Here is a 15,336-nt window from a genome sequence, read left to right as displayed (position 1 = left end):
TTCATTGAGACTGTCCTCTTTCCCATCACACTCGGGGTGAGATAGATAGATAGATAGATAGATAGATATACAGAGTTTATGGCTGGTCTAGAAGACTGAGGAGCATTTAACATTCAGTTTGCTGTGTGGGGAAGATTTAGATAGTGTCCATTGGAGTGTGTGCGTGTGTGTGTGTGTGTGTGTGTGTGTGTGTGTGTGTGTGTGTGTGTGTGTCTGCGTCTGTGTCTGTGTTCTACCAGGGCAATACAATAATTGGACACTTGCAGGATCACTGATCCAATCAAATGATGGGGAAATTATCTCTCTTTCTTTCTCTCGTCATAACCCCCTAAAAAAATGCACATACTCCCAGTTCATTCACTCAAACATAATTTCATGAATGGGCGGAGTTTGAATGTGTTAGGATTTTAAAGGGAACAGTAAATGTATTCCCCAAACTTTACTAAACATCCCTCACAGTTAGCTTACTTCATTTCATTTATTTATTTACTGTTTAGGACAACACACATTAACCAACATGTCTGTAAATGTGCCAGTGTTAGCCAGCTGGCTAATTTTGAAACCAATGAGGTGATGCCTAAAATGTATAGATAGAAGTCAACAAGATGCCATAAAGACAGCAACAGCAACAAAATAAGCATTCTAGAGACAGAGCAGAAGCCATACAGAGCAACAGGAAGCAAAACATTAGTATAGTAATACAAAAATCAACCAGTTATTCGCCTATAATTTAATTTTTATATTTTGTGTGTTTTATATCATATAATTTTTCAACGGGAATCCCCCGCCAGGCCAAAAATAACGCCAAACATCCATTCCAGTGTTCCCCCTATATAGATTCGGCAGCGGTGCACGATGGCGACAGTCTGTGGTTAGTTCATGTTTGTAACAGCAAGACAGTTGAGTGTCTGTTATCTAAACTGCTAAAGTCAGTTGAACAAGTGAAGATAACTTGTCGGCAGCCTACTGGTTACAAACAGGCTCGGTAGTGAACGACACGCCAACGTGCTGATGGATTCGGTTTTGTGTTTTCAGCAGAGCTAGACCAGAGAATATTCGGCTAAAACAGATCGGTGATGCTGTTTTGCTGTCATTGTTCTCTGTGAAGTTTGCTGTAAGTGATGTAATGTAGCCCTGGTGCGTTTTTAGATGGAGTGAGCACTGCGCCAGACAAAGTTTTAAAAACAGTCTTTTTAAATGCTACATTATTTGTCAGCAACCTGTAATACTTTAAATGGAAAATGGATCTTTGTCTGGTATGGTAGGTGGTGCAGTTTCTCTAAAATCTGGCTGTACACTACCTGCCCAGCACCAAAGGACAGAAACACAAAGTTAGCAACCAGCTGGTGAACATAGCGGAGCATTTAGCAGCTAAAGAGCAAGATATATGATTCAGGAGTTGTTGGAGACCAAAAGCAGAGCTAAAAGGAGAGTGCCTATTGGACTTCAAATTGTCAGGTGAACACAAACACACGACTCCAGTGTTGCTCCATGTCTGATGGATGTGCCATTGTTTGCTAACACATTTGCTATTTCAACTTGCTGGCCAAAACATCAATGAATGTAGTTTGAAATAAAGTTTTTATGATAATGGGGCTAAACTGTTTGTGTTTCTTTCCCCATTAGACTTGTAGCGATGTCACTGTGTTCTCAGATCTTAGCAAATACTTTAGCGAGTAAAATGTTATCATAACTGATAGACAATTGCAAAACTATGAAAATAATTATTCTTTAAGTGACAAACCTGAAGTGCCTTAAAGTACATATAATGGGCCACAAACTCTGTAAAACATGAAATTAGAAAGAAGACTACGTATAAATATTTCACTAACATTCAGTCTGTAATTAAACTGTAACACTAGACTTTTCTGTTTGTTTGACAAATACAAGTGGTCATATACACCTCATTTCCCATACAAAGTACAGCCACAGGTCCTCAGTTTGGTTAGTGAACACTTCACAATCCCTGTTTTTACTGCTTAATCCAGCTCTTGTCCTCATCCTTCCTGCTTCCTCCTCTCGTTATCTCTCCATCTCTGCCTCTCTCTGTCGGCCTTTCTCCGCTCTCTCTCTCTCTCGCTCTGTCACCTCACCTCACCTCCATCTCAGCTTTTCATTTAGACGTTTCCCTCGTTGCCGTATTTCTCTCCTCGCTTTTTTGTTAACCCTCTCCCACACACACTTTATCTCCATATGATTCATTTGCCCTCGCTCTATCACTCCGACTGTCCTCGCAATCTCTCCCTCCATCCGCCCCCTCTATATCCATCTCTTAAGCACATCCTTTTTTCTCCTTCTCTCCTCCACCGCCATCCCTTCTTTTTAAAGGATAATCTTCAGCTAAGTGGACAGCACTTCGCTCTCTATCGTTCCCTCTTAAGTGACCATCCGATAATCTCAGGATTCTCTGTTGAACCCCCACACAGAGAGGAGAGTGGACGGATCAGAAAGCCCAGAATTGAAGTCCTAAACTGGGTCAAGAAAAGGCCAGTGCATGGGTCCTCTGGGGCTGATGGTACCAGAGTGGGATGGAGAAAAGGCTGATGCCAAACAAAGTTGGAGAGAGATCATCAGAGCAGATGGACATCATCGCTCTATCCTTTTATCTATCTATCTTCAAGGCTGCAAGGCCTCAACTTTGAGATGGAAGGACTAAAAAAAAGAGCTGATCTGTTTGTTTAGAGAGCAGATAAAAGGACATCACTTGGCTGATATGGGGATTTGTTGTTTTTTTTTTCTATCTGGACACACAAAAGAGGCTGAAAAGAGGGAGGAAAGATGCATTCACGTTGGTGGGGTCAGTTAAAGGACGTGACACACACACACACACACAAATGCATAGGTTGTGCTGATTGTACAAGATTCACCGCACCTCCTTACTGCAGAGAAAAGAAGTCCTTAGTCAGGTTACACACATATACTTGTTTTGTTTTTCTTCCGCTGTCCTCTTTACGGGTCAGCGGGTGAATAAAGCCGCTGTCACTTTCCTTTGGGGGGCGTCAGTGACAGGCGGGCCGACCACGATAAACTTCCGCACAGGAAGAGGAGATTCCTGCAAGGAAAAGGCCAGGAGGATCAGGAACGGCCCTGGGCATCACTTGTCCTCTGGCTTAGCTAAAGACACTGAAAACAGCTGTGTGTGTGTGTGTGTGTGTGTGTGTGTGTGTGTGTGTGTGTGTGTGTGTGTGTGTGTGTGTGTGTGTAGGGGTGAATAATACAAGCAATATGCCACTTAAACAGAATAACTGAAATGTAGAATTGTATTGTAGATACTGAAAGAAACTTTTGTATTGTAACATTAAGACTAACGAGCTGGTCTAATTACGATACACATCACAGAAATACTAAAAGTAAAAGCAGATTTAAAGTAATGTTGGCTGGTTTCCCTCAGACTTTATACAATTACTTGTTTATCTCTGGGTTAGCAGCAGCAGTCTATGATTCCACCTACTGAGTCTTTCTGCTCGTTTAATAAAATGATAGAAGCGATGGACATTTTTTTAAGGAGGTTAAGAAAAAATGTTTGTTTTGAGTTAACCCCTAAACAGACACCACGGTTTGTGCCCAAGCCCAAAATATAATGGTTACTGTTAATTGATAATTGAGAGTAATCGAGAGTCCACAGCTCTGTGAGGTTGAACTAAATGTTAAATGTTAACAGCGACATGTTAACATGCTGATGTTTAGCAGGTGTAATGTTTACCATTTTCACTGTCTTAGTTTAGTCTGTTAGCATGCTAACATTTATTTATTTTTTTTATTTTTTTTTACTTTTGGCAAACTATGGTTTGGTATGTTATGGGATTCTTACATAAGGTCATAGACACATTACAGCACTTTTCAAATAGCTGCAGACAAACAAATAACACTTGTACTAAATCCTCTTCATTATATATTTTTTAAGATCAGGTAATATATTTTGAGACACACAAGCTGCACCTCGAGATAGAAACGGTTCATCTCAGAACATTTAGAGGAGGAGGAGGGGACATTATTGTTAGAGCAGTTACTCATACCAACAGAACAAAAGACACAGCGTCCTATTATGGGACTCTCTGTCGTAACACTGGATCTGTACCGGCAGAGGTGCCACTGGCTCATTTATAGTCAGGTTAGCCCATGTTTAAGGCATGGATCTGTGGTGTGGCATTCACACACACACACACACACACACACACACACACACACACACACACACACACACACAGCTGAGTAAAAGAAGCTGCTTATGGATGTATGAAAAGGAGATTACTCCGCTGTCTCTTCTCGGAACTGCCGAGTGAGTATGTGTGTCTGTTGGCTGATGGCTGCGCAGTGTGTGTGTGCGTGTGTGTTTCTGTGTGAGAGAGAGAGTGTGTCTGTACCAACAAGTCTTACAAACCATTAGATGATATAGGTTGTTTATTCCTACCCTCTAATATGACCCACAGGAACGTTTCATAAATTAGCCCCCTAGCGGTGCGAGGGGAACCCACAGAAGTGTTTTCCTCATAGAACGCAACGTTGCGGTTTTTAAACATGTTAACATTGTGAAATGGTCGCTGTTTGGTAACATCCAGGCACAAAAACTACTTATCATCATTAAGAACATTAATATAGCAGCAAACGATTATTTGCTATGTAGTGGAGTAATGGCGTCCTAAGCGGAGAATGAAGTCACACTCCCTCTGTACGTGTTGTAATCCGAGCTTCTCTGTTCTTTGTTTTAAAATTTTGAGTACAGCCCCTTTAAGTTTAACAAAAAGTTTTTGGTTTCAGTTAAAATCATCTGTTGCATTACTTAACTTCTGGTTACGCACATGATGCAGTTCCATTTGTTTCATAAAGTAAAAAACTTGCTGTTTACTTTTATTTTTAAAAGGGACACAAACCCTGGTCTCCTTAGTGAAAGTCCTGTGATCGTTTGACCGATCCACCATACTTTGTCACCTTACTTCCTGCTTTGTTACTATCATAATTACGAGAGGCCGCTAAAGGGGACAGTATAAACGTAAATATGAGTCTCTTCTGTACATACATGCATGGGTGGATATTTGAGTTTTTTGTAGTTGTGTGGTCCTGAGTCTGACCAGTGTGTATGAGTAAATATTTCACCTTGACTGTATGTTATGGTTATCTCTCTAACAATGATGCCAAAAATAGGAACATGCCTCGCTATTCTTGTCCTCTCAAGGCTCCTCTGGCGTTCTGGTGGATGTACCCAGGCATACAAGGGGTTAGGGAGAGATTTGTGTGTGTGTGTGTGTGTGTGTGTGTGTGTGTGTGTGTGTGTGTGTGTGTGTGTGTACATGTGTGCATGTGTACGGCCACATACACATATATATGTGTGTGTGTGCTTGTGCCTGTATGTGCATGTGTTTAGTTGGTGACTAAAGGAGCAGTTTTGTTCCAAATTTAGAATTCCTACATCTAAAATATGTTTTCTTCCTCTAACAAATGGCTTTTGAAATTAAAACACACTGTTGCATATCAGTGAATGTATTGGCAGTTCTGAGCCTTTTATTTAGAAATTTTAGAGAAGGTAATCATTTGTGTGGTTGCATGCCAAACAACACACAGCAAGTTTGTTTTTTTTCCAAAGTAAGTTTTGTCTATAATAAGACCTTTGAGTGGAATGCCAAGAGCCAAACGCGGGGCTGGATTGTTTGCTTAGTGTCTCCCTCAGCAGCCGTAAAAATCAAGGGAAATAATCAGCAGATAACCTAACACTCCACACATTCTTTATTCTTTGTTCACTTTTATGTCTCTGTTGGGTGGTGAGGGGGTTTAACGCTCTATTATGAGCCTGTACACTTGGCATCTCTGAACAGGCAGTAAAATGCTCTCCTTTTCTTTCCAGAAACATTATACTTCCTCCAGAGGGGGTCATGAAGCAAAGGTGCACCTTCTCAGCCAAATTTGGCACACCCTGAGGTAAATGGAGCGGAGGGAGTCGATTGGCCCAGCACACCTGAACCAAGGCGGCACACGACAGGATGAGGGAGTCGGCATCCTCCTGTTAAACGCTTGCTTCCTGCTGTTTTGCTGTTCTCTTTCTTCTTTTTCTTTCTCTCATTCCACTTTTCAAGCAGGAAGTCATTGGAATGGAAAAAAAGAGTTACATGAAGATGGGGAGGGGGTTTTATGTTGTTCCAAACAAGCAGAGCCCTGCCCAAGCGTCCACTGTAGTAGCTAAAATTCCTAAAGATAGATAAGTCAGGCAGAAGAGGAGGAGGAACAATGGCAGGGATGGGGTGAGAGATGAGATGGAGGAAGGGAGGAGGGGAGATGAGGGCATGAGGGGGGTCTACTCTAGGGTCGTGCTCAGAGGGCGTCGGGCAGCACGAGAGGCAGGATGTTATGGTTTATTCAGCCCAGGAGTGGGGGCGACGTGGACAAGGTGTGCCTTGCCCTCAGCAGCAGCCTCAACGTGATTTATAGCAGCGCTGGCAGACGCTTCTGTCCATGGGGAAGTCTTTGAAAATGCCGGGAGTGATTTTCATGATTGTAGGCCTGTGCATATACACAGTATACATACTTGAGTGTGCATGGCCTCATGTATGTGTTCATGTGTGTGTACATTCACTTGTTTACGCGTACACAGGCACATTATAGCGTGTTGGTTTTTAACCTGTGGTTGGAGCATGTTCATGCATGGCTCAACAGAGGATAGATGGTCAAGCTACTCTGATTAATTACCAGCTAAACACACACATTACACTATATAAAAACACATGGATCTTATAGGCAATGCACAGCAATGTCAAAATAGTATGGTAAGTGGCACTAATATAAAAAAAATATTCAGGTCATTAACTTAAGTAAAAGTAGTAATACTACACTGTAAAACTACTCAATTACAAGTAAAAGACCTGCATTCTATTTATTAATTAAAGGTACAAATGGTATTAATACTAAAATGTACTTGCTATTGCTGCTGCTATAAATCACACACAGTCACATTATTTGCACCACTCACTTACAGTAACTGTGTAATTTTGTCGCAAATGCTCTTGTACTGTAATAATTTCCCCCTGGGATTATTAAAGTATTTCTGATTCTGTACTGTATAGTTTAAATTTTTATTCTATTCTTATTTTAATTTATGTACCTCTCATTATGTATTTATGTTACTTACGATACTTATCAGTATTTATCTCTGTTGTTCCTGCTGCAACAAGTGAATTTCCCATGAATATTTTACAGTGTAGAGCGGTAAAAAAGTACAATATTTTCCTCTAAAATGTGGCACCGTATGAGTATAAAGTAATATAAAGTGGTATAAAAAAGTAAGTAAGAAAAATGTATTTATTAAGCGCTTTTCACAGACATAAGTCACAAAATGCTTTACAGGGGAACGCAAGAAACACAATACAGAGTGACAATGCGATACCCAGTCAGTATTACACAATAATATTAAATGTGCAGACCAGGTACAGAGCAGTCAACCAAAGGCCTGTCTAAACCGGTATGAAATATAAAAAGGAAATGCTCAAGAAAAGTACAGTACTTAGTTTCCCACCATTGACAATACATTGATTAATTTCCAGTTTGATAGAGCCAGAGATTTCATTTTCAACCAACAAGTAACCTGTTTGTGTTTGTGTGTGTGTTTATAGGCCAATTATATGAGCGTTACCCTCCTCCTGACCTTCCCTGAGGCAGCCGAACCTTGTCTGGTGTGAAAGGTCAGTGAGAGGTCAAGAGAGGTCTCCAGCGAATGGCCGCTCTAGTGTGGAGAGCCTGCTGGGTGCCATGCCAAACATCCACAGTGGGGGTCAAAGGTTACACAGACACACAGATTACACAGATACATAAACCAGACAAAAGGGTGTCAACAGGTACAAGACGTGTGAATGTCCACTGCTGTAACATGAGAGGAGAGTATTGCAGAGAGCTAAACTTATAACTGGGGACTAATGTGTGGTGAGAGAGGCACTTTAAAGCTGCTTAAGTCCTGTACATGTCACTTCATACCCTATATACGCCTCTCTGTATAGTATTTGGGGAACTGCAGAAAGGCTGAAGCACAGGTAACTGATCACTAATTACTCTTAATTGCCTCAGCCAGCTAGAAAAGGCTTTGTGTGTGAGAGAGAGTGAATGTGTGTGTGTGTGTGTGTGTGTGTGTGTGTGTGTGTGTGTGTGTGTGCCTGTTAACCAACCATATAGTCGTAGAAGCTATTAAAAACTCATTAACCTGCGTTTTATTTGAAGACCCCTACCCCCCTACATCTACCTCTAATGTATTTTGCTACTCTTTGATTTTACGACTCGCCTCTGTTATTGTAGGATATCTTCTCCTTTCCTTGTAATTTTATTTTATGACATGGAGTGAGTCGAGTACAATACACCCCCCGGGGAGGACCACTTACCGCCACGCCAACAAATATAATTACGCTGATCAGAAGAGCGAAAACAGACCGCTGCTTATCTGCCACAGCCCGTACTAGAGGATGATGGCTATGGAAATCTAAAAAGGAAAAACGCAGAGACCTGCACCCTGCATGTGGTAGAGTCAGACATGTATAAAGTACTAGAGACCCAGACTTGAGTAAAAGTACAAGTGCTCTATCAAAAAAGTGACTTGAGTAGAAGTTGAAGTGCTCTTTAAGCACCACACTTAAGTGGAAGTACTAAAGTATTCAACATTTTTTGTACTTAAGTATTGCAAGTAGTTTATTTTAAAATGTACTACTCAAGTACTGAAAGTAAAAGTACAAGTATTGTGTTATGTAGTTATTAAAGAAAGCAGTCAAAAGTTTGAATATCATATTGTTTATATTATTTCAAATGTTTAGCCTGAAGTAGGCCTGCATGATATTGGAAAAAACTTACACCGCGATATTTTTTTTCCTGCGATATATATTGCGATATGAAAAAAGATGACTAATAAAAAATAATAAATCATTCTCGACTACTGGGGTGATTTTGTAGGGGAGTGCATCTACATAGAAAATAAAAATTAAAAAGGAACTAATGTGAACCATTCTTTGATGAACTTAAGCACTGTGGCTACTCTTCTGAAGTGATTTTGGAGAGGGACATTAGGTAGTTAAATACACTGGTTGACTGACATGACACCATTGTATTAATATAATACTATTAATCCATGCTAAAGTGAATAATATTAATAATGCATGCATATTGCTTCCTCTAAATTTTAGGTTGTGGTCGACTGCTTTGGTTGTTTGATAAATTGATCAACATAGATTGTGGTTGGCTGTGCATGCAGACCTGCATGTCACACAATAGCAACAAACTGTGTATCCAAGTACACTTCAGTCAGTGTAAATGACGCTATATCAGACAGACACTGCTGTTGTAGATTGGTGTTACGTTTCCAGCGTCGCGACTCAGAACCGTAATGTTAGTTGGGACTTTTTTTAGGCTACCTATATTAGCTTTAGCCTGGCTGGTAGCAGCTTTCTGTGGTGAAAAATGGCCGGGAGATGTAGTGATAACGTTGCATTAATCAGGTGATTTATTTTGTCTTTGCAGCGAACATAAAACACTGACTACTGTAGCTTCAATACCCATGGAAATGTGCATCACTGTGTCAGTGGCAGCTGCCGCTTACCGTACTTTTCTACACGCGGAGAGCCTCACTTCCCATAACAAACCCTATCGGACTAATGTTCCGTCACATACACACGCTGCCAACATGGTCACCTGTCTGAAAGGGGAAGGTTCGGCTGGTAACGATCATGTAAAAGAAGAACGGTGAAAGTTTACTTTTCTATCAAGCAGCAAAAAAGTTTAAGCGTCAACATCGCAATGTCCTGCAATGTGACTATCGCGCATGCCCACATGGCGATGTAGACGATGTAACAAAATACCGTGTAGCCCTAGTAACGAGTAACGATGTAGCACATAAAAAATGTATCGGAGTAAAAGTATTAAACTCATCGAAAATATGTACTGAAGTAAAAGTGGAAGTAGGAGAAAAAAGTAATACTCCAGTAGAGTACAGATACAGCCTTTTAGTACTGAAGTACAGAAGTGAAGTAGTTCTACTTCGTTACTATACATCTCTGGGTAGAGTGCTTTCTGCCACACTCCACTGAAAAACATGGAAATTCCTGTTGCTTTGTTTATGGGCAGGAAATCCACACATCACAGAAAAACACCTAAGATATTACTTGAATGATTGAAAAACATTCTTAAATTTGGCACTCATTAAGCACCAAAACATTACACTAAATTTGAATTAATACATACAACTTTTATAACTGTTTACACGTTATTCCCTCAAGCATCTATCAAAATAGCCTACTCCATGGGGCGGTAGCGAGCAGTGTGGGCAAAATCTAAAAGTTGACCCACATGTCAAACTAATCCACTCAAGCTGTATGTATGTCGTATGTAGCCTACTGATGGAGCACACATCAAAAAATAATTTATATTATCATTATTATCATATTTAACAAAATATGCAGCCCAAGAACGGCTGCATTAAAATTGTCACATTATTGAACAGAGTTTGCCGTGGAGTTAACCTCTCACACAAAGCACCCACAGAACCCGCTGTGACTGCAGCAGTGAATAATATAGGCTAAGTTACCGCCAGAAGTAAACAGCTAAAGTCCTTTCGTGTTTACCAAGTAAAGTCCTCTGCTCCATGTTGACAGGTAAGAGTTCATAGGAGCAAAGTTGGTCCCCTCCCAATGGAGCTGCGAGCTTGTGTGTGTGTGTGTGTGTGTGTGTGTGTGTGTGTGTGTGTGTGTGTGTGTGTGTGTGTGTCAGACAGAGGGAGAGATAAACAGGGAGAGTTGCTGAGGGGGCTCTTTGACTTTGAGCGCATAAGCCCTTATTTCATGGTGCCATTGTTTGTTTTAAGGACGTCAAGCTTAATACAGTTCCAGGCGATTTCCCAACATGTCTGTCCACCCAAGCACCTCCAAGGCGCTCTCTCTCTCTCTCTGTGTGTGTGTGTGTGTGTGTGTGTGTTTGTGCGTTTGTGCACATGATCACGTGTGTGTGCGCGCCCTTCATTCTTGTTAACTTTAGCCTAACCCCTGTCCTAGGCATTTAAAAAAAATTATACTTTCAAGGTTGTTCGTAAGACATGTTGAATTAACTCAGACTTTGCAGTATTTACTGATTCATTTTATTATTTTATGCTAAAGAAATGTTAAATATGTACTATACTTTACACATGGCTAAGACTAATTGCCGTGTTTAGAGTCTATCTGTGGTTTTAATGAGTTTGACTGCAGCCATATTCACATCAGCCTCACTGAGCAGCATTCTTTTAATTGCCTATTATTTCCACGCAGACCAGACATGGAGCCTTATTTAATGTTAGAGCAAACAGGTTTTTTATCACATGTTGGACACAGGATCTAGAAAAGTGTTGCAATACTGTATTTTATCACTCAGATTGTGAGAGCATGTGTCCATAAGGAAAAGTAGAGATGGTGAATTTATAAATGTAAATTATTAGTACATAAATTATTGTGTATATGTCATACAAGTCTTCCATTATGCATATTATTATTATTGATTGTTCATCATTATTTTACTCAGTGTCTGGTTTGTCTAGTACTTTTTTACTGTCATATTGTCTTTACATTGTGTACATTTACTTATGCATCAATGATCAATATCCATTCATGCAAATAAAGTGTGTGTGTGTGTGTGTGTGTGTGTGTGTGTGTATGTGTGTGTGTGTGTGTGTGTGTGTGTGTGTGGGGTATGCGGGGTATGCAATATGTCTCATTGAATGGCTTGTATAAAACAGGCCACAGAGGATCAGCAACCTCTCTCTCTCTCTCTCTCTCTCACACACACACACACACACACACACACACACACACACACTCGCCTCCATAATCATCACTACTTGTAGCCTAGAAAGAGAGATGTGGGTCATCAGGGCCACACTGTGCCAGCTATCACAGCCCTGGCAGCCAAGAATTAACATCACTAATAATAACATCTATGTAAATGTCTTATGTGTTATTTTACTGCAGATGTCTCTTATATCACGTTCAGGTCAGACTCCCTTTCTGAAATGGGTTTTGCCTTGACAAACAGAAATAGGTGGAATACATATTTTCCTCCAGCATCCTCATCTTTGATGGTGAAAGCTGAATACATTAAGTGCTGGACATGAGGCCCAATAAGGACTTTAGAGGCTGTAAGAGTCAGACGCCTACTCACTTATTACGGACAAATCCTCTTCTCCTTTCCTCTCCTCTCCTCTGTCCTGTCTCCTAAACCTTTTTATTCCGGGACCCTGAGACCTCTGGGAACAAAACAGCTTTTAGCGCTACCATTTCTATCTGCACAAATAGCTCTCTCTCTCTCTCTCTCTCTCTCTCTCTCTCTCTCTCTCTCTCTCTCTCTCTCTCTCTCTCTCTCTCTCTCTCTCTCTTATTTCTCTAAAATTCTCTATTTCTGACTGTGAAAAGAAATGGAGCTGTTGTAGGAGAACACCAAGTCATTATCTGATTAAGGTAATTTTATATCCGCTGCTGCGGAGATTACTTCTTCTACCAAATAATATTTTTTCTTAAATTCTTAAAAACTTAAATTCAGAAAACGTCCGTTTGGTTATGTTTGTTGATTTTCTGCATTCATTTCGCTCCAAAAATGAGACAAAAGACAAATGACCCTGTAGTAATAATAATAATAATAATAATAATGCTAATAATAATTATATTAATAGTACTACTACTACTACTTATAATAATAATAATAATAATAATAATAATAATAATAATAATAATAATAATAATAATAATAATAATAATAATAACAATGTAACGACAGTTGACCCGTCGTTGATACAAATTAATACTGAAGAAAAATGTGCCACTGGCTCTTCTCCACTCCGGCATACCATTACCGCGTGCGCGCACTTACTACCACTTAATTGTGGTCAGAATGTGATTTTAAAAAAAAAGTAGCTTTATAACACCTCTGGGAGAAATATTGTTTTCACTGCCTACATTCTTCTGCATTGGGGGCCCAACTCTAATAAATATGTCAATAAATTCAGCCATCAGTGCGCAATCCCAGAGCGCGTTATCGTTCTTGGGCATCGAGGTGTGTCGCACTCGACCCAAAAGAGGGGGGAAAGTGAGATGAAATAAATACACGGGTTGATCCACCTGGAATGGGTCGCGATAAGAGCAGCCAGTGTTAACCGACACGTTTCCTCTACACCTCACCCGAGTCTTCCTTTTCCAAACACGCGTTTCTTTAATGTGCCGGCATGTTTTTCCAGCCTGTGTGCGCACCGACGGCACCCAGGGGAGCCGAGGCCAAATCAGCCATAGGCCAGTGAGGGAGCAGGGGGCCGGGACACCTGCTTTGGAAAAGACACTCCAGACACTAAACTTTGCTGACTTCGTTGCAATTCGTTCGTCCTAAAAACACTTGCTTGCGACATGGAAAAGAGACTCGCCTTTTCCTTTTTGGCACCTGACAGAGGGCCATATGGAAAATAAGATTTTGTAGTTAAGTACTTTAGGAACCTGTTTGTACAGAGGATACAAAAGAAGATTATGTGTACAACAAATTCATTCAAAGTGAAAAGCTGGAGAAAAAAAAACAGGACATATGCAATAAAAAACACTGATCTGATAATAATAGGCTAGTACATCAACAACTTTTTTTTCTTTAGGCTACTGGCTTCAGCAATTTAGCAGATACGAATACATGTAACTTGACTTAACCAATAATAATAATAATATAAATACTATTTGTATATGTTCGTTATGAAATAAATCTATAGGTAATTTCCTGAATGTGCTAAATACGAGGCTTACGCTTTTTCTAACTGCAGAAACGCAGGCTGGAGCAGATGGATGTGACCTGTATTATCCGGTAAAATATCATTAGAGTCGATAAAAAAAAATCTTTTATGTAAAGATTAATTTTATACGGCCCAAATGTCCTAATAATATTACTAAACAATTTGTCTACACACCTGTTGGAAAGGTCGAAGGCTAACATATTTGTAGAGCGCAAAAACTCCATTGTAATTATAAATATCCATTTTGTAGGAATGCAGGAAGACGAGCAGCCGTCATGATTTCATAAATCAGAAGCGTCGAACAGGTTTTTCTGTGGAAAGGATCAGATGTCAGTGTCCGCAGGGTTCAACCTTACAGGTGGGGACGTTTCAGAGGGAGAGGAATCTAATAATTCATTGAAAATCTTTAGATTTTAAATCATAAAGGTAAATGTTTGCTTTCATTTGCTATAATATTATTTTACTTAATAATCATTTTTGATGACAGTGCAGTCTTCTGCACGGGGATATTTCAGTGGCAGACTGCCGTTCCGAGTGCGTCATTTCATGATGATATTCGGCTCTTAAGCTTTTTACAAAGAGACGTTTAGCTCTCCTCACATATTGGCTTCCCTGGATAATCTGAATTCCAAAGCAAAGCTCACAGCGTCTGTGCTGCTTTGCTTGTTCAAAAATCAAACTTTGCTGCAACCAATCAGAAACTCTGCACGTAAAATATCTCTACATGCCACTTTGAAGCTACTATACCCGAGTGACCTACTGTTTTCCCACTGTGAGAAGCTGCAGTCTAAATGTGTACCAGTTGCAGAAATAATGTACATACTGATGTTTCAAAAATAAACGCGCTATGCATCGTTATGTAAACATATCAAAAAATCAAATTACAAAGTTGATAATCATTAAAAATGACTTAATTAATGGCTTAAAGGAATGTTAATGCGTTTTAATAGACTCTCATAAACACAATGGAAACATGCATTAACACAAGCGTTGAAAAAGTCGTTTGGATTTTAAAATAGACTGTTCATTTTAAATTTAAATGCTACAAGAAAGTCTGGATGATGTCTGAAAACATTTCCATTAAAACGGTATCTGCCTTAACAATGCACTTAATGCATGCATTCATCCTAAAATTCATGCTTTTTTTTCTTAAATGTAGTGAATAAATCTACATCAGGGATAGATCATCTCACTGGTTGCCAAATAAATCATCATCCTTTATGAATTTTCATAGCAGTTATTGTCGTGAAAGTGTAGGCTAGTTATTCTGATTGTATTCAAATATCTTGGTATCAACTGACACTTTACCATTTATTGTAAAAAAACAAAAAAAAACAACCTTTCCCCATTTAAGATTTGAATATGAGAATAAATAACATAATAAGATGTGGACTATGTGTTTTATTGCGGCGTATAGTGTATTGTCAAAGTGCGTATAACGATTCTTACTCGCGCAGTCGGTGATTTGGGAAGAAAGAGATTAGTAAGAGTGGTATTTCCTTTTTTCCTCTCTCTCTCTCTCTTTACTTGCATGCTCAAGTTCCATTCTCTGGTCAAGTTCAGTGCGTTGTTCTCCGGACCGGACGGACGCT

General features: G+C 39.8%; 1 long non-coding RNA gene across 1 annotated transcript; it reads right to left on the bottom strand.

Annotated features, from left to right (window-relative positions):
* Nucleotides 1–777: 777 nt before the first annotated feature.
* Nucleotides 778–15,318, bottom strand: LOC116066001. Its single transcript, XR_004108875.2, has 3 exons — nt 15,194–15,318; nt 2,922–3,052; nt 778–2,652 (listed from the first exon to the last, which is right to left on the bottom strand). It is a non-coding gene; the product is annotated as an uncharacterized LOC116066001 (long non-coding RNA).
* Between the last annotated feature and the right edge of the window lie 18 nt (nt 15,319–15,336).

The sequence above is a fragment of the Sander lucioperca genome, chromosome 19 (genome assembly GCF_008315115.2).
Source record: "Sander lucioperca isolate FBNREF2018 chromosome 19, SLUC_FBN_1.2, whole genome shotgun sequence".
Classification (NCBI taxonomy): domain Eukaryota; kingdom Metazoa; phylum Chordata; class Actinopteri; order Perciformes; family Percidae; genus Sander; species Sander lucioperca.
The sequence above is the reverse complement of the archived record's forward strand: the minus strand, read 5'-3'. Positions and strand labels throughout refer to the sequence as shown.